Below are 25262 nucleotides of genomic sequence, written 5' to 3' on the forward strand. Positions count from 1 at the left end.
GGTCGCCCTTTCCCATATACAATAGGCTGTATAAACCGGATTCAATGCTTGGACAGTCGCCCTTTCCCATATACAATAGGCTGCATAAACCGGATTCAATGCTTGGACAGTCGCCCTTTCCCATATACAATAGGCTGCATAAACCGGATTCAATGCTTGGACAGTCGCCCTTTCCCATATACAATAGGCTGCATAAACCGGATTCAATGCTTGGACAGTCGCCCTTTCCCATATACAATAAGCTGTATAAACCGGATCCAATGCTTGGACAGTCGCCCTTTTCCCATATACAATAAGCTGTATAAACCGGATTCAATGCTTGGACAGTCGCCCTTTCCCATATACAATAGGCTGCATAAACCGGATTCAATGATTGGACCCATATACAATAAGCTGTATAAAGCGGATTCAATGCTTGGACGGTCGCCCTTTCCCATATACAATAGGCTGCATAAACCGGATTCAATGCTTGGACAGTCGCCCTTTCCCATATACAATAGGCTGCATAAACCATTCAATGCTTGGACCCCATATACAATAGGCTGCATAAACCGGATTCAATGCTTGGACAGTCGCCCTTTCCCATATACAATAAGCTGTATAAACCGGATTCAATGCTTGGACAGTCGCCCTTTCCCATATACAATAAGCTGTATAAACCGGATTCAATGCTTGGACAGTCGCCCTTTCCCATATACAATAGGCTGCATAAACCGGATTCAATGATTGGACCCATATACAATAAGCTGTATAAAGCGGATTCAATGCTTGGACGGTCGCCCTTTCCCATATACAATAGGCTGCATAAACCGGATTCAATGCTTGGACAGTCGCCCTTTCCCATATACAATAGGCTGCATAAACCGGATTCAATGCTTGGACGGTCGCCCTTTCCCATATACAATAGGCTGCATAAACCGGATTCAATGCTTGGACAGTCGCCCTTTCCCATATACAATAGGCTGCATAAACCGGATTCAATGCTTGGACAGTCGCCCTTTCCCATATACAATAAGCTGTATAAACCGGATCAATGCTTGGACAGTCGCCCTTTCCCATATACAATAAGCTGTATAAACCGGATTCAATGCTTGGACAGTCGCCCTTTCCCATATACAATAGGCTGCATAAACCGGATTCAATGATTGGACCCATATACAATAGGCTGTATAAACCGGATTCAATGATTGGACCCATATACAATAAGCTGTATAAAGCGGATTCAATGCTTGGACGGTCGCCCTTTCCCATATACAATAGGCTGCATAAACCGGATTCAATGATTGGACCCATATACAATAGGCTGTATAAACCAGATTCAATGATTGGACCCATATACAATAAGCTGTATAAAGCGGATTCAATGCTTGGACGGTCGCCCTTTCCCATATACAATAGGCTGCATAAACCGGATTCAATGATTGTAAAACAACAACGATATCATAAATATGATTATTATTTTTATGAATTACATGAATATATTGAAACGCGGATAAAGGAATGAGATGGGGACGGTAACATTCACGACGCGGTGCGCTCAATGTGCTCCTGGGAATCTCTCTCCCCCTCTCGTCAGAATCTCACGTTGTTCTCTTCTTCTGCCCTCTTCAGACGATGTAATGATGTTGTTTGGGAATTGAATGATTGTTGAATTGTATAGGTTATGGAATGTGTTAGGTTATGATGCGCTGTACAGTAGTCTACAGTAGACGGCGTCACCGCGTGTGGACGCAGTGACGTTCAGGATTATGGTTTTAATAATTAGCCTATACATGTGGCTCAGAGGCTTATGCTAAGTTGATGCTTTCCCAGCGGGACCGATATCTGTTATTTAGCCTATCCTGTGTATTTGTTGACAGTGATATCAGCCTGGGTCTAGTGTTGTAGCCTACACAATCTAAAGATAAAACAAACATATTAAACCAATGCTTTGGCATATACTATTTACATGTTATACGATATAGGCCTAATATCATAGCCTACTCTAGCAAAAGTCTAAATAAAATGGCAGAATAAGCAATTGCATTCTATAATGACCTGTCGGGTCACGGTTTACTTCCTCCCTGCCTGTTAAAAAGAAACAACATGTCAATAATATTTTATCAGTCACAGTAAAATCCCTTGTTTTAACCACTTTATCGATACTTAACATCAAGGCCTGTAGTGTTTACCGGTAGTTGAATGGCACCGCGGAGAGAGAGCTCAGTTGGTAGAGCATGGCGCTTGTAACGCCAGGGTAGTGGGTTCGATACCCGGGACCACCCATACGTAGAATGTATGCACACATGACTGTAAGTCGCTTTGGATAAAAGCGTCTGCTAAATGGCATATGTATGCATATATATAGAGAATGAATGGAGCCATCACTGCTGATGCATTACCGGGTCCGTTTCAAGCGAATGCGTGAGATTTGTTAGTAGTGTGTCATTAATGCATCTTATAAATGTGATAGCAAGAGCATTATCTGGTTAAGACTGCCATCAGTAGCCTACAGGAAAGGAGTTGGAGGAAGCTGCCCTTAGACTGATCTAAGGTCAGTCTTTCTTATACATCGAAAGGGTTATTAGGTGAACTCAGCTGATCTATGCTCAGACTTATTTGCATGAATTACCATATAAGGTATTACCGAATGTGCAAACAAAGGGGCGCTATAAACATTATTTTTTAAACACATTGGTGAAACAACAAGGATCTTGATGTCAGAGAGATGTCAGAGAGAGATGTCAGAGAGAGATGTCAGAGAGAGATGTCAGAGAGAGATGTCAGAGAGATGTCAGAGAGATGTCAGAGAGAGATGTCAGAGAGAGATGTCAGATGTCAGAGAGATGTCAGAGAGAGATGTCAGAGAGAGATGTCAGAGAGAGATGTCAGAGGAGAGATGTCAGAGAGATGTCAGAGAGAGATGTCAGAGAGAGATGTCAGAGAGATGTCAGAGAGATGTCAGAGAGAGATGTCAGAGAGATGTCAGAGAGATGTCAGAGATGTCAGAGAGATGTCAGAGAGAGATGTCAGAGAGAGATGTCAGAGAGAGATGTCAGAGAGATGTCAGAGAGATGTCAGAGAGAGATGTCAGAGAGATGTCAGAGAGAGATGTCAGAGAGAGATGTCAGAGAGAGATGTCAGAGAGATGTCAGAGAGAGATGTCAGAGAGATGTCAGAGAGATGTCAGAGAGAGATGTCAGAGAGATGTCAGAGAGATGTCAGAGAGAGATGTCAGAGAGATGTCTGTCTGTAACCGTTCATATGGTATAATAATGGGATTTGATGGGAAATGATGTAAATATATCACTAGCCACTTTAAACAATGCTACCTTATATAATATTACTTACCCTACATTATTCATCTCATATGCATACGTATATACTGTACTCTATATCATCGACTGCATCCTTATATGATACATGTATCACTAGCCACTTTAACTATGCTACTTTGTTTACTTTGTCTACATACTCATCTCATATGTATATACTGTACTCGATACCATCTACTGTATGCTGCCCCGTACCATCACTCATTCATATATCCTTATGTACATATTCTTTATCCCCTTACACTGTGTATAAGACAGTAGTTTTGGAATTGTTAGTTAGATTACTTGTTGGTTATTACTGCATTGTCGGAACTAGAAGCACAAGCATTTCGCTACACTCGCATTAACATATGCTAACCATGTGTATGTGACAAAAAAAAATTGATTTGATTTGTATATCGCCTGAGCCTATACACCACCCGCTGGAGGGCCTTGCGGTCGCTGACAGACCATTTCCCGTATTAGGCTTTGATGCAATCGGTCAGGACGCTCTCGGTGGTGCAGCGAAAGTATTTGGAGAGGGGGGGTTGCGAATTTCTTCAGCCGCCTTAGGAAGTAGAGACGCTGTTGCGACCTCTTGACCTTTTGTTGTTGGTCCATGTCAAGTCCTCTGCGATGTGGACGTTGAGGAACTTAAAACTGCTGACTCTGCTTCCTGAAGTCAACAATCAACTCCTTTGTTTTGCTGACGTGAGAGAGAGGTTGTTGTCATGACACCACTATGCCAGTTCACTTACCTCCTCCCTATAGGCTGATTTGTCATTGTTGATTATCAGGCCTACAAACGTGGTGTCGTCATGGAGACTTGATGATGGGAGTTGGTGTGGTGCAATGCCACACTGTCGTGGTTGAACAGGAAGTACAGCAGAGGACTAAGGACACCCCCTGGGGGATCCCTGGGTTTAAGAGTCAGTGTGAAGGAGGTGTTGTTGCCAGTCCTCACCGATCCAGTTGCAGAGGGTGGTGTTCAGACCCAGGGCTCTGAGCTTGGAGGGAACAATTGTGTTAAAATGCTGAACTGTAGTCAATGAACAGCATTCTCACATAGGTGTTTCTCTTGTCAAGACAATGGTGGTCTATTAAAGCAGGTTGGGACTACAGCCTGGGACAGGGGAGGGTTGGGACTGCAGCCTGGGACAGGGGCAGGTTGGGACTACAGCCTGGGACAGGGGCGGGTTGGGACTACAGCCTGGGACAGGGGCAGGTTGGGACTACAGCCTGGGACAGGGGCAGGTTGGGACTACAGCCTAGGACAGGGGCAGGTTGGGACTACAGCCTGGGACAGGGGCAGGTTGGGACTACAGCCTAGGACAGGGGCAGGTTGGGACTACAGCCTGGGACAGGGGCAGGTTGGGACTACAGCCTAGGACAGGGGCAGGTTGGGACTACAGCCTGGGACAGGGGAGGGTTGGGACTACAGCCTGGGACAGGGGCAGGTTGGGACTACAGCCTGGGACAGGGGCGGGTTGGGACTGCAGCCTGGGACAGGGAGGGTTGGGATTACAGGGGACGGGGGCAGGTTGAAGATGTCTGAGATGCGGCCCGGGGATTCCATTTTGGCTTGCGGCTTTGTGAGTATTCACTCTTTTAGAGAGTTTTCCTCACGTCAGCCTAGGAGAGCGAAAGCACCTGGTCGTCCAGAACAGCGAGAGTCCTCCTGGATGGCTCGGTATTGTCTGCCTCGAAGCGAGCAGCTCTTAAGCTCTTCTGTGAGTGAGGCTTCAGTTGGCACCACACAGCTGGATTTACTTTTATTTGTAGTCTGTGATAGTCTGTAGTCCTTGCCACATGCAACGAGAGTCTGAGGGGTTGAAGATCAATTAAAGTTTGAGTCTGTATGCCTTGTAAGCGTCGCGCGCCACCTTGTCATCTGAGTTTGTTCTGCTGACATTGAATGCTGCAGTTTGGTCTCTCAGCATGCTATGGATTTCTCCGTTCATCCAGGGTTTTCGGTTGGGGTCGGTCCGGAATGTTATTGTGGGTACAATATCATCAACACATTTCCTAATGAAGCCTTTGACGGACAATGTATGTTCCTCAATGTTGGTGGATGAATTTTGTGAACATATTTCCGATCAGTATTCTCAAAACCATCCTGCAGCATTGAGTCTGCGTCCTCTGTCCAGCGCCTTACTATTCTCTGTGTTGGTGGCTCCCTCTAGGAACAGTGAGGCGTGATCTGATTGGCCGAAGTGGGGGGTGGGGGATGGCTTTGTTCCTGTCATGGGTGTTTGTGTATACATGGTCAAGCATGCTGGATCCTCTTGTGGGGCAGGAGATTTGTACCTTCTTCTTTATCCTCTCTCCTACACTCTCCTCTCTCCTACACTCTCCTCTCTCCTACACTCTCCTCCCATACACTACAGTACATCCACAATCTCTCCTCTCTCCTACACTCTCATTTCCCCTACACTCTCCTCTCATACACTACAGTACATCCACAATCTCTCCTCTCTCCTACACTCTCCTCTCTCCTACACTCTCCTCTCTCCTACACTCTCCTCCCATACACTACAGTACATCCACAATCTCTCCTCTCTCCTACACTCTCCTTTCCCCTACACTCTCCTCTCATACACTACAGTACATCCACAATCTCTCCTCTCTCCTACACTCTCCTCTCTCCTACACTCTCCTCTCATACACTACAGTACATCCACAATCTCTCCTCTCTCCTACACTCTCCTTTCCCCTACACTCTCCTCTCATACACTACAGTACATCCACAATCTCTCCTCTCTCCTACACTCTCCTCTCTCCTACACTCTCCTCTCTCCTACACTCTCCTCCCATACACTACAGTACATCCACAATCTCTCCTCTCTCCTACACTCTCCTTTCCCCTACACTCTCCTCTCATACACTACAGTACATCCACAATCTCTCCTCTCTCCTACACTCTCCTCTCTCCTACACTCTCCTCTCTCCTACACTCTCCTCTCATACACTACAGTACATCCACAATCTCTCCTCTCTCCTACACTCTCCTCTCTCCTACACTCTCCTTTCTCCTACACTCTCCTCCCATACACTACAGTACATCCACAATCTCTCCTCTCTCCTCCTCTCCTCCCCCCCTCTTCTCCTCTCCTCCTCTCCAATCCTCTCTCCCCTTCTCCTTCCTCTCTCCTCTTCTCTCTCAAATCCTCCGCTCCTCCCTCCTCTCCTCTCTCCTCCTCTCCAATCCTCCTCTCTCCTACACCACCTCCTCTCCTCTCCTTTCCATTAGTGGGCCTAAAGGGTGTTGTTGAGTTAATATCCCTGGGTTGTTGTGATTGAGATAAGGCATTATGTACCCTCTGTACTGATGACCCTGCAAGATCATATCACTACACAAATCCATCCTATCCTCCTCTCATTACCTCTGTTCTACCTCTCCAGCCCAATACTTATTCTATTTTCTTCCTATTGTTTAATCAAATCAACAACAAAGAATTAAAGACAGTTCACTGCGCTTGCCAGTATTGAGCTTAGTTATTGGCCTCACAGCCTTTTGTCAAAGCTTTGCATCTTTTTTTTTACCTAGTTAGTAGTAGTTAATAGGTAGTTAATAAGAACAAATACTTATATTCAATGACCGCCTAGTTAACTGCCTCGTTCAGGGCCAGAACCACAGATTTGTCAGCTCGGGGATTTGAACTTGCAACTTTCCGGTTACTAGTTCAACGCTCTAACCACAAGGCTACCCTGCCGACCCGTCTTACATTTTCTGTATTTTGAAAGTTACACATCTTGACAACTTGATTGCTGACAAGCAAAAAACGTGGGACTGGGTCAACAATAGACTAATGAAACAAATACCAAAATATAGTTTCTGGGTGGAATTTTCCTTTTATTAAGTCCTCAAGGGTCCTTTCAATTTAGGAGACTTTCTTATGCCTGAACAGAATCTGGAGAATGCCATGCTAGAACCCCCCCCCAGACTGGTGGTATGTGGCTAAAATGGCCCCCTGTTCCCTTATGGGCCCTGTTATAGTGCACTATATAGGGAATAGTGTGGCATTTGGTAATGCATGCAGCGAGTGCAGCTCTCTCTGTGTAGGTTGGAGGCATTTTATAAGCAGCTGTAATGACTGTAAGGGGCCTTCTCTCCTCTCTGTCATACAGACATTCTGAGAGGCTTTGGAAAGTGTGTGTGTTTCTCCTCTCTGGAGCAGAATACAGCTACCCTAGGGCTGTGAAAAACACCTAAGGACCCTATTGAATTATAACTGTTATCCAGGATCTGTGGGTAATGTCAGGAATAATAACATATTTTTGTTCACACAGTGAAAAACTCCTAGAAGACGTGGTACTACACTGAGTACACCAAACATTAGGAACACCTCCCTAATATTGGGTTGAGCACCCCCCCCCCCCTTGCACTCAGAACATCCTCTAAATTATTTATTGCACTCTCAAAGAGGACTTGGCGTTAATATTCCTGGTCAATACGTGTCTTTATTTTGGTCTCTGTACTGAGTGGTCAGTTCAGACAGTGACTGGTGCTAGCTGTGCTCTAGTGCATGGTCAGCCAGCCATCAGTCAACAGGGTTTTGTCAGGAGTGCTACGCACACACACACAGCAGTGGTGCTCTGGCTTCCTGTCACTTCCTACAGCTAAGGGCTGACTTAGTACTGTGTCATCAGCATGAGAGAGAGAGAGAGAGAGAGAGAGAGAGAGAGAGAGAGAGAGAGAGAGAGAGAGAGAGAGAGAGAGAGAGAGAGAGAGAGAGAGAGAGAGAGAGAGAGAGAGAGAGAGAGAGAGAGAGAGAGAGAGAGAGAGAGAGAGAGAGAGAGAGAGAGAGAGAGAGAGAGAGAGAGAGAGAGAGAGAGAGAGAGAGAGAGAGAGAGAGAGAGAGAGAGAGGTCTGATATGAATGCTGGACCCGCTGGAGGAGAATGGAGGAAGGTAAGAGGAAGAGGAGAAAGAAAAAGAAGACGGAGAGAGAAATGTTCAAAGCCCACTGATTTGCTTGCTCTTCTTCTTTGGTTTGACGCTACAAGCTTGGCACACCTCTATTTGGGGAGTTTCTCCCATTCTTCTCTGCAGATCCTCTCAAGCTCTGTCAGGTTGGGTTAGGACCGTTGCTACACAGCTATTTTCAGGTCTCTCCAGAGATGTTTGATCGGGTTCAAGTCCGGGCTCTGGCTGGGTCACTCAAGGACATTCAGAGACTTGTCCCGAAGCCACTCCTGTGTTGTCTTGGCTGTGTGCTTAGGGTCGTTGTCCTGTGAGAAGGTGAACCTTTGCACCAGTCAGAGGTCCTGAGCGCTCTGGATCAGGTTTTCGTCAACAATCGCGCTGTACTTTGCTCCGATCATCTTTCCCTTGATCCAAAATAAATGGTATTGGTTACAAACATGGAATTAGTTATGATAATAATAATTAATGTTATTGCGGGTTGCTTGTGCAAAAGGCTTGTGCTTCTAGCTCTGACATTGCAGTAATATCTAACAAATTACACAACATATGCCCAATACACACAAATCTAAGTAGGAATGTATTAAGACTATATACATACAGTGGAAGTCGGAAGTTTTACATACACTTAGGTTGGAGTCATTAAAACTCATTTTTCAACCACTCCACACATTTCTTGTTAACAAACTACAGTTTTGGCAAGTCGGTTAGGACATCTACTTTGTGCATGACAAAGTAATTTTTCCAACAATTGTTTACAGATTATTTCACTTATAATTCACTGTATCACAATTCCAGTGGGTCAGACGTTTACATATACTAAGTTGACTGTGCCTTTAAGTTTAAGCTTTTACTTTAAGCTTTACTTTTAGATATGTTTACATAAGTTGACAGTGCCTTTAAACATTTAAACAGCTTGGAAAATTCCATAAAATTATGTCATGGCGTTAAAAGCTTCTAATTAATATCATTTGTCAATTGGAGGTGTACCTGTGGATGTGCCTCTTTGCTTGACATCATGGGAAAATCTAAAGAAATCAACCAAGACCTCAGAATTTTGGTTCATCCTTGGGAGCAAAGTCTGGTTCATCCTTGGGAGCAAAGTCAGGTCCATCCTTGGGAGCAAAGTCTGGTTCATCCTTGGGAGCAAAGTCTGGTTCATCCTTGGGAGCAAAGTCTGGTTCATCCTTGGGAGCAAAGTCAGGTCCATCCTTGGGAGCAAAGTCTGGTTCATCCTTGGGAGCAAAGTCTGGTTCATCCTTGGGAGCAAAGTCTGGTTCATCCTTGGGAGCAAAGTCTGGTTCATCCTTGGGAGCAAAGTCTGGTTCATCCTTGGGAGCAAAGTCTGGTTCATCCTTGGGAGCAAAGTCTGGTTCATCCTTGGGAGCAATTTTCAAATGCCTGAAGGTACCACGTTAATCTGTACAAACAATAGTACACAAGAATAAACACCATGGGACCACGCATCCGTCAATAACGTACAGGAAGGAGGTGCGTTCTGTCTCCTCGTGATGAACGTACTTTGGTGCGAAAAGTGCAAATCAATCCCAGAACAACAGCAAAGTACCCTGTGAAGATGCTGGAGGAAACGGGTACAAAGGCATCTAAATGCACAGTAAAACGCGTCATATATCGCCATAACCCGAAAGGCCGCTCAGCAAGGAAGAAGCCACTGCTCCAAAACCGGCATACAAAAGTCAAACTATGGTTTGCAACTGCACATGGGGACAAAGATTGTACTTTTCAGAGAAATGTTCGCTGGTCTGATGAAACAAAAATATAACTGTTTGGCCATAATGACCATCGTTATGATTAGAGGAAAAAGGGGGAGGCTTGCAAGCCGAAGAACATCATCCCAACCGTGAAGCATGGGGGTGGCAGCATCATGTTGTGGGGGTTCTTAGATATATTGAAGCAACATCTCAAGACATCAGTCAGGACGATAAAGCTTGGTCGCAAATGGGTCTCCCAAAATGGCCTAAGGACAACAAAGTCAAGGTATTGGAGTGGCCATCACAAAGCCCTGACCTCAATCATATAGAAAATTGTGGGCAGAACTGAAAAAGCGAGTGCGAGCAAGTAGGCCTACAAACCTGACTCAGTGACACCAGCTCTGTCAGGATGAATGGTTCAAAATTCACCCAACTTATTGTGGGAAGCTTGTGGAAGGCTACCCGATACGTTTGACCCGAGTTAAACAATTTAAAGGCAATGCTACCAAATACTAATTGAGTGGATATAAACTTCTGACCCACTGGGAATGTGATGAAAGAAATAAAAGCTGAAATATATCATTCTCTCTACTATTATTCTGACATGTCACATTCTTAAAATAAAGTGTTGATCCTAACTGACCCAAGACAAGGAAATTTTACAAAGATTAAATGTCACTAATTGTTAAAAACTTAATTTTATAGTATTTGGCTAAGGGGTATGTAAACGTCCGACTTCAGCTGTACATATGAGGTGAGTAATGCAAGATACAGTATGTAAACATTATTAAGTGACTGGTGTTCCATTCGTCAAAGTGGCCAATGATTTCTAGTCTATGCCTATAGGCAGCAGCCTCTAATGTGCTAGTGATGGCTGTTTAACAATCTGATGGCCTTGATATAGAAGCTGTTTTTCAGTCTCTCGGTCCCAGCTTTGATGCACCTGTACTGACCTCGACTTCTGGATGATAGTGTGGTGAACTGGCAGTGGCTCAGGTGGTTGTTGTCCTTGATGATCTTTTTAGCCTTCCTGTGACATCGGGTGCTGTAGGTATCCTGGAGGGCAGGTCGTTTTCCCCGGTGATGCGTTGGGCAGACCGCACCACCCTCTGGAGAGCCTTGAGGTTGTGGGAGGTGCAGTTGCCGTACCAGGCGGTGATACAGCCCGACAGGATGCTTTCAATTGTGCATCTGTAAAAAAGTTTGATGGTTTTAGGTGACAAGCCACATTTCTTTAGCCTCCTGAGGTTGAAGAGGCTCTGTTGCGCCTTCTTCACCACACTGTCTGTGTAGGTGATCCATTTCAGTTTGTCCTTGATGTATACGCCAAGGAACGTGAAGCTTTCCACCTTCTCCACTGCGGTCCCGTCGATGTAAATAGGGTGGTGCACCCTCTGCTTTTCCTGAAGTCCACGATCATCTCGTTTTGTTTTGTTGATGTTGAGTGAGAGGTTGTTTTCCAGGCACCACACACCCAGAGCCCTCACCTCCTCCCTGTAGGCTGTCTCATCGTTGTTGCTAATCAGGCCTACTACTGTTGTGTCGTCTGCAAACTTGATGATTGGGTTGGAGGCTTGCTTGGCCACGCAGTCATGGGTGAACAGGGAGTACAGGATGGGGAAGATCACGCACCCTTGTGGGGTCCCGGTGTTGAGGATCAGCAGAGTGGAGGTGTTGTTTCCTACCTTCACCAGCTGGAAGTCCAGGACCCAGTTGCACAGGGCGGGATTCAGACCCAGGGCCTCAAGCTTAATGACAACCTTGGAGGGAACTATGGTGATGAATGCTGATTTACAGTCAATAAACAGCATTCTTTAATAGGTATTCCACTTGTCCAGATAGGTTAGGGCAGTGTGCAGAGACCAGTTTCCCAGTCCCTGCCGCGGAAATACATCCCCACTGCCACCACCATGCTTCACCGAAGGGATGGTGCCAGGTTTCCTCCAGACGTAACGCTTGGCATTCAGGCCAAAGAGTTTAATCTTGGATTCATCAGACCAGAGATACTTATTTCTTATGGTCTGAGAGTATTTAGGTGCCTTTTGGCAAACTCCACGTAGGCTGTCATGTTCCTTTTACTGAAGAGTGGCTTCCGCCTGGCCACTCTACCGTAAAGGTGTGATTGGTGGAGTGCTGCAGAGATGGTTGTCCTTCTGGAAGGTTCTCCTATCTCCACAGAGGAACTCTGGAGGACTGTCAGAGTGACCATCTGGTTATTGGTCACCTCCCTTCTCCCCACGATTGCCTAGTTTGGCCGGGCATCCAGCTCTAGGAATACTCTTGGTGGTTCCAAACTTTTTTCGTTTAAGAATGATGGAGGCAACTGTTTTCTTGGGGACATTCAATGCTGCAGAATGTTTTTGAGGATACCCTTCCCCAGATCTCTGCCTCAACACAATCCTGTCTCAGAGCTCTATGGACAATTCCTTCGACCTCATGGCTTGCTTTTTGCTCTGACATGCACTGTCAACTGTGGGACCTTATATGGACAGGTGTGTGCCTTTCCAAATGATTTCCAATCAATTGAATTTACCACAGGTGGACTCCAAACAATTTGTGGAAACATGTCAATGATGTTCATACACCTGAACTCAATTTCTTGTCACATAGCAAAGGGTCTGAATACTTATGTAAATAAGGTATTTTGGTTTTTGATTTTTTTTGTCTTACTCATCATAATAGTATTTTATACATTTCTTTAATGAATGTTAAATGAATCCTGTAAATTTTAAAATGGCCAAATTTGGGTGAAATCAATTAGTTTAATTTCTCAGAGATCAAACTAATATTTCAACCTAATAATGGTATAGGAGTGCTCATCTTCTCTCTCTATGGAAACGATCTGAGATGGTGGGTGTCATGGCTGGCTGAAATGGAATTACATTTTATGTAATGTACATTTTATGTCATCATTTTGCAGACACTCTTATCCAGAGAGACTTACAGGAGCAATTTGATTTTAAGTGCCTTGCTCTAGGTCTCACCAACAGATTTAATTTCACCTGGTATCCAGCACATAGAGTACAGATTAGTACAGGCTGAAGCAGTGTATTGTGGGAAATGTACTCCCAGGTAGCTAGTGCCTCTTCTCTCAGCTCAGCCCTCCCAGTGACACACACGGTGCCACATGATCTCTGGTGAAGGGGAAATTCTCGCTTAGAGGGCCTTTCTGATGAGAGTCGTGTGGGTGTGTGTGTGTGAGGTATTTTTAGTCCTCCTTCGTCATGACATGCTGGGCCGAGACGTCTAGAATGTGGGAAGTTAGCATAGCGGACTAGACTTCTAGAATGTGGAAAGTTAGCATAGCGGACTAGACTTCTAGAATGTGGGAAGTTAGCATAGAAACTAGACTTCTAGAATGTGGGAAGTTAGCATAACAGACTAGACTTCTAGAATGTGGGAAGTTAGCATAGCAGTCTAGACTTCTAGAATGTGGGAAGTTAGCATAGCAGACTAGACTTCTAGAATGTGGGAAGTTAGCATAGCAGTCTAGACTTCTAGAATGTGGGAAGTTAGCATAGCAGACTAGATTGAGGTTGTTTCCCAGGCTTTTTCTCTCTCCCCTGAATGCTCCGACAGTATATGCTGGATTTTTTTAACCTTATTTGGGAAAGCTGTAACCTCTGGCCCTGGAATGTATGTGTGCCTGCTTGTGTGTGCGTGCGTGTTTGTGTCGCAGGAGCCTGCTGAGGGGAGAACGACTCATAATAACAGCTGAAACGGAGCAAATGGAATGGCATTTTGTGTTTTTGCCATACTCTACATACTGTTCTGTCTCCTAATGTGTTTTTTTTTCAACCTGTTCTCTCAGCATTTAGTATTATTCAGTATGTAAATATGATATGTTACTTTTCCTATGGTATGTATTTTTCAAAAACAATGTTCACTTTCATTTAACAACAAATTCTTATTGTCAATGACCGCCTAGTGGGTTAACTGCCTTGTTTAGGGGCAGAACAACAGTTTTTCGTAACCTTGTCAGCTTGATGATTTGATCTTGCAACCTTTTGGTTCCAAGTCCAACACTCTAACCACTAAGCTACCTGCCGCTCCAGGTAGCCTATTCATTTTTGGATGTACACTCCCCCCCATTTCATGTGATACTATCAAGACTCAGGATTTGACCCTGATGCAGACACAGGAGGCAGGTAGTACACTTCTCAGATCATTTATTAGAAACACAGGACATGTAAAGGTTCGTGATCAGGTCAGAGTCAGGCGGGTACAGGACGACAGGCAGAACCGGGAAAAACTGAGAAACAGAACTAGACAAACAGGAAGGCGGGAAAGCACGCTGGTAAGACCTGACAAGACGAACAGACAAACAGAGAACACAGGTTTAAATACACAGGGGATAATGGGGAAGATGGCTACACCTGGAGGGGGTTGGAGCCAAGCTGAAAGACAGGTGAAACAGATCAGGTTGTGACAGATACTGTATGTTACAAATTAACATGTGTATTATATGATCCGAATTTGCAAAACGTACAATATGTAACAAATTTGCTAAATTTACTATATGTTATAAAATTGGCGTACATGCGATGTGTTACGAATTCTAGCTAGGTGGCTGACATTAGCTGGGCTAGGGGTTAGGGTTAAGTTTAGGGGTCAGGTTAAAGGGTTAAGATTAGGGAGAGAGGTCTGAAGGAGTGTAACGGCTGTTGGAAGAAGAGGACCAAGGTGTAGCGTGGTAAGTGTTCATATTTATTTATTGAACTGAACACTAAATACCAAAATAACAAGAGAATAAATGAAACCGAAACAGTCCCGTAAGGTGCAAGCACTGATATGGAAAACAACTACCTACAAAAACCCTGTGGGGAAAAGCTACCTAAGTATGATTCCCAATCAGATACAACGATAGACAGCTGTCCCTGATTGAGAACCATACCCGGCCAAAACAAAGAAAGAGAAACACATAGAAAAATAACATAGAATGCCCACCCAAATCACACCCTGACCAACCCAAAAATAGACATAAAAAGCTCTCTACGGTCAGGGAGTGACAAGGAGGGGAGAGAGTTCTGAAAGAGGGGTGAGGGGTAGAGGGGAGAGTTATAGAAGCGGATGAGAGAGATGGAGAGTTATAGAAGTGGGTGAGAGAGGTGGAGAGTTATAGAAGCAGGTGAGAGAGATGGAGAGTTATAGAAGCGGGTGAGAGAGGTGGGGAGTTATAGAAGCGGGTGAGAGAGGTGGAGAGTTATAGAAGCGGGTGAGAGAGGTGGAGAGTTATAGAAGCGGGTGAGAGAGGTGGAGAGTTATAGAAGCGGGTGAGAGAGGTAGAGGGGTTTGAAGAAGAGTTATAGAAGCGGGTGAGAGAGGTGGAGAGTTATAGAAGCAGGTGAGAGAGATGGAGAGTTATAGAAGGGGATGAGAGAGATGGCGAGTTATAGAAGCGGGTGAGAGAGGTGGAGAGTTATAGAAGGGGATGAGAGAGATGTGGAGAGTTATAGAAGCGGGTGAGAGAGGTGGAGAGTTATAGAAGGGGATGAGAGAGATGGCGAGTTATAGAAGCGGGTGAGAGAGGTAGAGGGGTTTGAAGAAGAGTTATAGAAGCGGGTGAGAGAGGTGGAGAGTTATAGAAGCAGGTGAGAGAGATGGAGAGTTATAGAAGGGGATGAGAGAGATGGCGAGTTATAGAAGAGGGTGAGAGATGTGGAGAGTTATAGAAGTAGACAGGTCTGAAGGAGAGTTACAGCAACAAGGTCTTCTCATCAGAGAGCTGGAAAACAGCCCGGGAGCCCCTCCTCTATTCATGCATCCTTTTTCATCACCTCTGTGAGGAACAACTTTAAAATAATTACGTTCACCTTCCCTCACCCTCTCATTCACAAACAAAGTGTGTGACTCAAAAAAGAGAGAGAGAGAGGTAGAGGGCGTTCTCCCTGATTAAGGGGGTCTGAGCATTTCCCCAAAGTCTCATCACATTAATTTGACATTTTCCCTAGCTCTAATATACTGTAATATACTTAAATACAGAGGATTTCACCTTTAATGTCCTGTCCAGAAATCATTCCCCTGACTTTGACTTAGTTAATAGATGCAGACTCTGACTTAATTACTTCAATCAGACTCTGACTTAGTTCATTCATACTGACTCTGACTTAGTTCATTCATACTGACTCTGACTTAGTTCATTCATACTGACTCTGACTTAGTTCATTCATACTGACTCTGACTTAGTTCATTCATACTGACTCTGACTTAGTTCATTCATACTGACTCTGACTTAGTTCATTCATACTGACTCTGACTTAGTTCATTCATACTGACTCTGACTTAGTTCATTCATACTGACTCTGACTTAGTTACTTCATACTGACTCTGACTTAGTTCATTCATACTGACTCTGACTTAGTTCATTCATACTGACTCTGACTTAGTTCATTCATACTGACTCTGACTTAGTTCATTCATACTGACTCTGACTTAGTTCATTCATACTGACTCTGACTTAGTTCATTCATACTGACTCTGACTTAGTTCATTCATACTGACTCTGACTTAGTTCATTCATACTGACTCTGACTTAGTTACTTCATACTGACTCTGACTTAGTTACTTCATACTGACTCTGACTCTGACTTAGTTCATTCATACTGACTCTGACTTAGTTACTTCATACTGACTCTGACTTAGTTCATTCATACTGACTCTGACTTAGTTCATTCATACTGACTCTGACTTAGTTACTTCATACTGACTCTGACTTAGTTACTTCATACTGACTCTGACTTATTTCATTCATACTGACTCTGACTTAGTTACTTCATACTGACTCTGACTTAGTTACTTCATACTGACTCTGACTTAGTTCATTCATACTGACTCTGACTTAGTTCATTCATACTGACTCTGACTTAGTTACTTCATACCGCTGTGGTGGTCATAACATTTTCGTCAGCCGGTGATTGTCAAGCAAATAACTGCCGGTCTCACAGTAATGTCCGGTTAATTAACATAAACACATTACAGCATCTCCTGGCTTCCACACATGTGGAACATCTACATTTTAAAAAGTTTAATAAATCCATGTAATATAGCCTACACTTTCACAATAAATCCATTAGTTATTTTAGACAGATCTAAAGAAACAGGATATGAATTAAATGTAATCTATTTCAGAAGAACAGAATAGGATCCTCTGAGATGTCCTTCTGTTAGGGCCCGATCTGGCTGTGCCATATGGCTGTGGGCTACACTAGTTCATTTAGCAGACAAGATTTGCTTGGAATTCTGTGGCATTATTTTATATTATTTTGTAGTTTCCTCCAAACGGTTTGAGGGAGTATGCACACAAGTGGCTATTCTGTGTTGAGTGGTTAACAAAGAAATAGGTCCTCCTAGATGCTTAATTTAGAGTTATTAATGTGACTTTGTTCTATAAACGTTGGGATGTATATTTTGATTTTTAATAAATTATAATGCGGAATGATGCGACTCTAATGATGATTTGAAAAAAGTTGCATGAAAGGCATGAGTTCTGCTTTGTTTTAGTTTTTCTCACAGGCTGTACACTCCTGATAATGGCGACATCCCCTTTGGGTGGCCGTAATGCCCCCTGAAAAACATCCATGTATTTTGTAGCTAGTGGCTGTTGTGCCCTTGGGCTGAATATAATCATTAAAATTCCCTTCTTCCGGCTGCGTGCCAAAGGATGCGCATATTAAAGATATGGGAAGAACTGTCCCCATTTTACTTTTCGTCAGCCAATGAGATGAGTAACGAACAGCAAAAGCACTAGCCTATGTCAATCTACTATCCCCCATAGTACAAAACTACTATAAGGGACCTATTGTATTCTTTGCGAGGAAATAAATATTCCAAAAAATACAGTCATCTACGCACTTAATAAATAGTGGGGGGAAAAAATACAGTCATCTACGCACTTAATAAATAGTGGGGGGGAATACAGTTATCTACGCACTTAATAAATAGTGGGAAGAACAAAATACAGTCATCTACGCACTTAATAAATAGTGGGGGGAATACAGTTATCTACGCACTTAATAAATAGTGGGGGGGGGAATACAGTTATCTTACGCACTTAATAAATAGTGGGGGGGGGAATACAGTTATCTACGCACTTAATAAATAGTGGGGGGGGGAATACAGTTATCTACGCACTTAATAAATAGTGGGGGGGGGGGGAATACAGTCATCTATGCACTTAATAAATAGTGGGGGGGGAATACAGTTATCTACGCACTTAATAAATAGTGGGGGGGGAATACAGTTATCTACGCACTTAATAAATAGTGGGGGGGGGGAATACAGTTATCTACGCACTTAATAAATAGTGGGGGGGAATACAGTTATCTACGCACTTAATAAATAGTGGGGGGGGGAATACAGTTATCTACGCACTTAATAAATAGTGGGGGGGGGGAATACAGTTATCTACGCACTTAATAAATAGTGGGGGGGGGAATACAGTTATCTACGCACTTAATAAATAGTGGGGGGGGGAATACAGTTATCTACGCACTTAATAAATAGTGGGGGGGAATACAGTTATCTACGCACTTAATAAATAGTGGGGGGGAATACAGTTATCTACGGCACTTAATAAATAGTGGGGGGGGGAATACAGTTATCTACGCACTTAATAAATAGTGGGGGGGGGAATACAGTTATCTACGCACTTAATAAATAGTGGGGGGAATACAGTTATCTACGCACTTAATAAATAGTGGGGGGGGAATACAGTTATCTACGCACTTAATAAATAGTGGGGGGGGGGGAATACAGTTATCTACGCACTTAATAAATAGTGGGGGGGGAATACAGTTATCTACGCACTTAATAAATAGTGGGGGGGGGAATACAGTTATCTACGCACTTAATAAATAGTGGGGGGGGAATACAGTTATCTACGCACTTAATAAATAGTGGGGGGGGGGGAATACAGTCATCTACGCACTTAATAAATAGTGGGGGGGAATACAGTTATCTACGCACTTAATAAATAGTGGGGGGGAATACAGTTATCTACGCACTTAATAAATAGTGGGGGGGGGGGAATACAGTTATCTACGCACTTAATAAATAGTGGGGGGGGGGGGGGGAATACAGTTATCTACGCACTTAATAAATAGTGGGGGGGGGAATACAGTTATCTACGCACTTAATAAATAGTGGGGGGGAATACAGTTATCTACGCACTTAATAAATAGTGGGGGGGGGGAATACAGTTATCTACGCACTTAATAAATAGTGGGGGGAATACAGTTATCTACGCACTTAATAAATAGTGGGGGGGGGGGGGAATACAGTTATCTACGCACTTAATAAATAGTGGGGGGAATACAGTTATCTACGCACTTAATAAATAGTGGGGGGGGAATACAGTTATCTACGCACTTAATAAATAGTGGGGGGGGGGGAATACAGTCATCTACGCACTTAATAAATAGTGGGGGGGGGGGAATACAGTTATCTACGCACTTAATAAATAGTGGGGGGGGGAATACAGTTATCTACGCACTTAATAAATAGTGGGGGGGGGGGAATACAGTTATCTACGCACTTAATAAATAGTGGGGGGGGAATACAGTTATCTACGCACTTAATAAATAGTGGGGGGGGGAATACAGTTATCTACGCACTTAATAAATAGTGGGGGGGGAATACAGTTATCTACGCACTTAATAAATAGTGGGGGGGGGGAATACAGTTATCTACGCACTTAATAAATAGTGGGGGGAAAAAAATACAGTTATCTACGCACTTAATAAATAGTGGGGGGAAAGAAAACTCCCAAGTGACAAGAGAGACTTCATGACGATGGACAGACAAACAGAAACATTTCTTTGAGATTGAGTAAGACACTTTGGCGGCCTTGTTTTCGGAAACCATTGACTTTTCCTGTGGTTTATTTTCATGCCAGCCCAGGTAGGCTATTCTCCTGTTGTAAAGAGAAGCAATGTGCTTAATATTAGGAAAGTTGAGAAATAAATGTAGTAGGCCTAGCCTATAGAAAGCTGATGGGATCCTCCTCTTTTTAAAAGAGGCCTTCACTCTGTTTTCTCAATTTCATAGCCGATAGAAATGTTGTGCAACATGAGCTCAAGGGCTCTCATGAAGGGTTTGATTAGATTTTCAATTACATTTGCATTGATGTCAGAGTGATTAGAGGGACAATAGAGTGCTGAATACCAGGCAGTTAGCAAGTTTGGTAGGTGACTAATGACCCATCAGCAGCATCAGAGCACGTAGAAGCCTAATACTGTGACTAAAGCATCGGGATTTGATTTGATTTGAATTGAAGCCATCACATGGAATTTGACTGCCATCCTAACCGCCGGTGTAGCAGTAATACGGTCCACGTAACATCCCTACCATACAAACTCTTAGTTACCTCATACAAACTCTGACTTAGTTACCTCATACAGACTCTGACCCCATACAAACTCTGACTTAGTTACCTCATACAGACTCTGACTTCATACAGACTGACCTCGTGCAGACTCCCAACTTAGTTACTTCCTGCAAACTCCCGATTGAGTTACTTCCTGCAATTTCCCGACTGAGTTACTTCCTGCAGACTCTCGACTTAGTTACTTCCTGCAGACTCCCGACTTAGCTACTTCCTGCAGACTCCCGACTTAGTTACTTCCTGCAGACTCCCGATTTAGTTACTTCCTGCAGACTCCCGACTTAGTTACTTGCTGCAGACTCCCGACTTAGTTACTTCGTGCAGACTCTCGACTTAGTTACTTCCTGCAGACTCTCGACTTAGTTACTTCATGCAGACTCCCGACTTAGCTACTTCCTGCAGACTCCCGACTTAGTTACTTCCTGCAGACTCCCGATTTAGTTACTTCCTACAGACTCCTGACTTTCTTCCTGCAGCTTGGTGGTGTCTGAAATATTTATTTCACCAGGATTGTCTGGATAAATATTAGTTGTTCAAGATTAGTCCAAGATGTTGGTAGCTTCAGCAGTTTCATTTTCAGATCCAGAATTAAATCAAATCAAGATAAATCAAATGTTATTGGTCATATGCGCCGAATACAACAGGTGAGGACATTACCGGGAAATGCTTAATTACAAGCGCATTCCCAACAATGCAGAGTTAACCTTGGGGTCACAGTAACCTTACCTTACAGTAACCTCAGTCTTAGGTGACCGAGCAGAGCAGAGCTCACATCTCTCCCATGACAAAGTATTGCCTCAGTCAACACACACAGAAATATATTTGCTTGACTGTACATTAGTCTTGCTTGACTGTGTGTTGGCTACAGAGTTCAGAAGAGGACAGAATATATTGACCCTTGACTATATCAATTTATACAAGAAATTACACTCACTGGTAAAGGTCACTTCACTGGAGAGACACTCACAATGACACAACAACAGGGGGAAGGCGTGGTAGTGTCCTCTGTCTCTGTCTCTTCCTGTCTCTCTCTGACTCTCTCTGTCTCTCCCTGTCTCTCTCTGTCTCTTCCTGTCTCTGTAATAGGCATTAACATGCTAGTGAGTAAATGGACACAGTGGAGGGTGTGCTTCTCTCCTATCAATTAAAAACACGTACAGACAGATACGCCAACCACTTTCAAACATCCAATTATTTAGTCTCTTAAACGTACAGTGATTTACTAATCAACAGATGAGGATGTGAAGGGCTGTCTCTCTGACTGTGTCTCAAGTATCACCCTGTTCCCTATGTAGTACACTACTTTTGACCAGAGCCCCATAGGGGTAAAGGGGTTCGTTTAAGGACACACACTCCCTCTCAGATCCATCAACTGGCCCTGTATTTTGATGGTTAACCCAGTCACATGGGGGAGGTTTACTGGCAGAGTACCTCCTAAATGACAGCAGGGTCCATATGGCTTTGGTCTAAAGTAGTGTGGGACATATCCAACATCCCTGGTTTAAATGAGACTAAATACTTGATGAGTCCCTGACTCTGTCCTTATGGTCTAGAACAGAAGGCTGTTGATCATTCTAGAGATGTTTAACAGAATGTTGGTGAAATGTTTTATTCCAAATGTTCCATGGGCTGCATCAGTTCTATTCCAAATGTTCCATGGACTGCATCAGTTCTATTCCAAATGTTCCATGGGCTGCATCAGTTCTATTCCAAATGTTCCATGGGCTGCATCAGTTCTATTCTAAATGTTCCATGGGCTGCATCAGTTCTATTCTAAATGTTCCATGGGCTGCATCAGTTCTATTCTAAATGTTCCATGGGCTGCATCAGTTCTATTCTAAATGTTCCATGGGCTGCATCAGTTCTATTCTAAATGTTCCATGGGCTGCATCAGTTCTATTCCAAATGTTCCATGGGCTGCATCAGTTCTATTCCAAATGTTCCATGGGCTGCATCAGTTCTATTCCAAAAGTTCTATTCCAAATGTTCCATGGACTGCATCAGTTCTATTCCAAATGTTCCATGGACTGCATCAGTTCTATTCCAAATGTTCCATGGGCTGCATCAGTTCTATTCCAAATGTTCCATGGGCTGCATCAGTTCTATTCTAAATGTTCCATGGGCTGCATCAGTTCTATTCTAAATGTTCCATGGGCTGCATCAGTTCTATTCTAAATGTTCCATGGGCTGCATCAGTTCTATTCTAAATGTTCCATGGGCTGCATCAGTTCTATTCTAAATGTTCCATGGGCTGCATCAGTTCTATTCTAAATGTTCCATGGGCTGCATCAGTTCTATTCTAAATGTTCCATGGGCTGCATCAGTTCTATTCTAAATGTTCCATGGGCTGCATCAGTTCTATTCCAAATGTTCCATGGGCTGCATCAGTTCTATTCCAAATGTTCCATGGGCTGCATCAGTTCTATTCTGTTCCATCAGTTCTATTCTAAATGTTCCATGGGCTGCATCAGCATCAGTTCTATTCCAAATGTTCCATGGGCTGCATCAGTTCTATTCTAAATGTTCCATGGACTGCATCAGTTCTATTCCAAATGTTCCATGGGCTGCATCAGTTCTATTCCAAATGTTCCATGGGCTGCATCAGTTCTATTCTAAATGTTCCATGGGCTGCATCAGTTCTATTCTAAATGTTCCATGGGCTGCATCAGTTCTATTCCAAATGTTCCATGGGCTGCATCAGTTCTATTCTAAATGTTCCATGGACTGCATCAGTTCTATTCCAAATGTTCCATGGGCTGCATCAGTTCTATTCCAAATGTTCCATGGGCTGCATCAGTTCTATTCTAAATGTTCCATGGGCTGCATCAGTTCTATTCTAAATGTTCCATGGGCTGCATCAGTTCTATTCTAAATGTTCCATGGGCTGCATCAGTTCTATTCCAAATGTTCCATGGGCTGCACCAGTTCTATTCTAAATGTTCCGTGGGCTGCATCAGTTCTATTCCAAATGTTCCATGGGATGCATCAGTTCTATTCTAAATGTTCCATGGGCTGCATCAGTTCTATTCTAAATGTTCCATGGGCTACATCAGTTCTATTCTAAATGTTCCATGGGCTGCATCAGTTCTATTCCAAATGTTCCATGGGCTGCATCAGTTCTATTCTAAATGTTCCATGGGCTGCATCAGTTCTATTCTAAATGTTCCATGGGCTGCATCAGTTCTATTCTAAATGTTCCATGGGCTGCATCAGTTCTATTCTAAATGTTCCATGGGCTACATCAGTTATATTCTAAATGTTCCATGGGCTGCATCAGTTCCATCGTGCTGCAGTGCTTTATGATCTTCTTATGGCTGGGGGGCAGTATTGAGTAGCTTGGATGAAAAGGTGCCCATTGTAAACGGCCAGCTCCTCAGTCTCAGTTGCTAATATATGCATGTTATTAGTATTGGATAGAAAACACTCTAAAGTTTCCAAAACTGTCACAATATTGTCTGTGAGTATAACAGAACTGATAGAGCCTCCCTTTGCAGGATTTAAAGGGATATGAACCAGATTCCTTTTCCTATCTCTTCCTCAAGGTGTCAACAGTCTTCAGACATAGTTTCAGGCTTTTATTTTGAAAAATGAGCCAGAACGATAACATCGCGTCAATTGGTCACATGAGTTTTGCTCGCGCAACAGTATTTGGACAGCCATTGTTTTCCCCTCTCCTACTGATAAAGATGTTTGCGGTTGATATATTATCGATTATATTTTAAAAACAACCTGAGGATTGATTATAAAAAACGTTTGACATGTTTCTGTGGACATTACGGAAACTATTTGGAATTTTTGTCTGCGTTGTCGTGACTGCTCTTTCCTGTGGATTTCTGAACATAATGCGCCAAACAAACAGAGGTATTTTGGATATAAAATATTAATCTTTATGGAACAAAAGGAACATTTGTTGTGTAACTGGGAGTCTCGTGAGTGAAAACATCCGAAGATCATTAAAGGTAAACGATTAATTTGATTGCTTTTCTGATTTTCGTGACCGATCTTCCTGATGCTAAGTGTACTTAATGTTTTATCGTGCGATCGATAAACTTACACAAACGCTTGGATTGCTTTTGCTGTAAAGCATAATTTGACACGACAGGTGGATTAACAAAAGGCAAAGCTGTGTTTTCCTATATTGCACTTGTGATTTCACGAATAAATATTCATAGTAATATTTATTGTACGTAGCGCTATGCTATTCAGCGGTTTTTGTGACACTTATCCCGATAGGGGGATTGCAGCCAAAAGAAAGAGAAATGGAAAGAGTAAAGAGAGGGATGATATTACTGTCGCTGACGGTCGTTATTGCATCTGTGGTTACATCATTTGGAAATCTTTATTCTCTATATGCCTCTGTTATATTCTCTCTTAGCACACACTTTCTCTCCTTTCTCCCTCTCTCTCCCTCCTTTCTCCTTCCTTCCATCTCTCATTTCTCCCTCTCTCTCTCCCTCCTTTCTCCTTCCTTCCATCTCTCGTTTCTCCCTCTCTCTCTCCCTCCTTTCTCCTTCCTTCCATCTCTCGTTTCTCCCTCTCTCTCCCTCCTTTCTCCTTCCTTCCATCTCTTGTTTCTCCCTCTCTCCCTCCTTTCTCCTTCCTTCCATCTCTCGTTTCTCCCTCTCTCTCTCCCTCCTTTCTCCTTCCTTCCATCTCTCATTTCTCCCTCTCTCTCTCCCTCCTTTCTCCTTCCTTCTCTCGTTTCTCCCTCTCTCTCCCTCTTTTCCCCTTCCCCTTCCTTCCTTCCTTCCTTCCTTCCTTCCTTCCTTCCTTCCTTCCTTCCTTCCTTCCTTCCTTCCTTCCTTCCTTCCTTCTCTCCCTCTCTCTCTTTCCTTTCTCTCTCTCCCTCCTTTCTCCTTCCTTCCTTCTCTCGTTTCTCCCTCTTTCGCTCCCTCTTTTCCCCTTCCTTCCTTCTCTCCTCTCTCTCTCTCCTTTCTCTCTCTCCTCTCTCTC

General features: G+C 43.5%; 1 protein-coding gene across 1 annotated transcript in view; it reads left to right on the top strand.

The window, feature by feature from the left end:
- The window catches only part of LOC124042660 (hippocalcin-like protein 1), a 79352-nt gene that overhangs the window by 804 nt on the left and 53286 nt on the right, over positions 1-25262 (top strand). The window lies entirely within an intron of this gene.

The sequence above is a fragment of the Oncorhynchus gorbuscha genome, linkage group LG09 (assembly GCF_021184085.1).
Source record: "Oncorhynchus gorbuscha isolate QuinsamMale2020 ecotype Even-year linkage group LG09, OgorEven_v1.0, whole genome shotgun sequence".
NCBI lineage: Eukaryota > Metazoa > Chordata > Actinopteri > Salmoniformes > Salmonidae > Oncorhynchus > Oncorhynchus gorbuscha.